Genomic DNA, 1,491 nt, shown 5'->3' with positions numbered 1-1,491 from the left:
TTTTTTTTTTTTTTTTTTTTAAATACACAAGTCATTTTCACTTATACCGATTATAGAATAGTCGTTCCTTTACGTCTCGTGATTTCAGCGAAGAAAATTCACTTGGAAGAATGTTGGAATGTAATTCGCTCTTCGTAATCAATCAAACAACCGTTATGTGTCAATATTTACAGTTAGTTATGGTTAATCGTCGTCAGACATGACGAAGAAAATGTAATTCTTGGGATAAGCTACGACACTTATTTTGCTGAGTCATTCGGCATCACGTTAACGTAAAGGATAATGAACGTAAAGCGGGCTCTATTCGTAATGCAATAATTCTCTGTGCAAAAGTATGTTTATGCATCCCTGGCCAAATTCGAGGCGAAACCCTAGCTTGACGGACTAATCCTATTGGCCGAATGTTTCAAGGCCGAAATACTCTGGAATTGGATTAATATTCCAGATAGACGGAAACGTTGAAACGTCGAAAAGAAAAAAATTTATAATTTTCCATCAACCGCAACCGCATCTATGGTTTTTTTATGATCGTGTGAACCGTGCAATCGTGTCAATGATATTGTAAAACTGAGAAAAAACAATAAAAATAGTCATAAAAAGAATTTCCGGATTCTTTTCGTTCTTACTATTTCTAGGATTGTAGGGAATGACTTATGACGAATAAGATGTATCATAAAACAAACGACGCTGTTTACTTAATAGGTGACTAAGACAACCATGGATTACCGTACAATAAAAAGAGTGGAAATTTTAAGGGCCAATAAAATCCTTGGCCAAAAAATTAGAATTACCGAACGAGACTGGACAATATTTAATGATAACTTTATTAGACTCTATGTTTATTAATTACTAAAGTTAATAATTCGTCTTCCTTTTATTTCGCGCTTTTTCCCCCCTCGCGCGCAACTCGTTCAAGGAAATGCCGATTAAGTAAGTCGCTTATCGTGTTTTTGCCAAATAATCCAGAATTTTTTTTTTTCAATCGATTTTTTTTTAATGCGATGACTGATGATGTGTGTACAAGTGTTTCGAATAAACTCCAGACGTTCTTAACCGAATGTCGTATTAATCGAGTTGATAACAAGACATATATTAAGAAATACGAGGATACGCGAAATAATTAATCGAAATTTCATCTACGCGGGAAAAAATGAAAAAAAAAATCGAAAATTGCGAACGAATCTTAATTTTTTGACCAGTGTTGGTATATATATATATATATATAGATATATACCAACGATGGATTGACCGAGCGTGGCGGGTGCAGCCAGATTATTTAGGTGGCGAAGAATGGTAACAATCGAGCTTTGTAATCGGTCCTCGAAACGATAAAGACTTTGTTAGCCACCCTTCCGGCTTCGCCATTACCCCCCTTGATTTCCACCCCATTTCTCTCTCCCTTTCTCTTTCCGTCGACACACAGTCCGCCTTTCTCTTATTATTCCACCTCTAAAAGGAGGCCCCCAATGGTATCACCTGTTGGCAATTGCA

This window comes from Apis dorsata, unplaced genomic scaffold (assembly GCF_000469605.1).
Source record: "Apis dorsata unplaced genomic scaffold, Apis dorsata 1.3 scaffold_57, whole genome shotgun sequence".
Classification (NCBI taxonomy): Eukaryota; Metazoa; Arthropoda; class Insecta; order Hymenoptera; family Apidae; genus Apis; species Apis dorsata.
The sequence above is the reverse complement of the archived record's forward strand: the minus strand, read 5'-3'. Positions refer to the sequence as shown.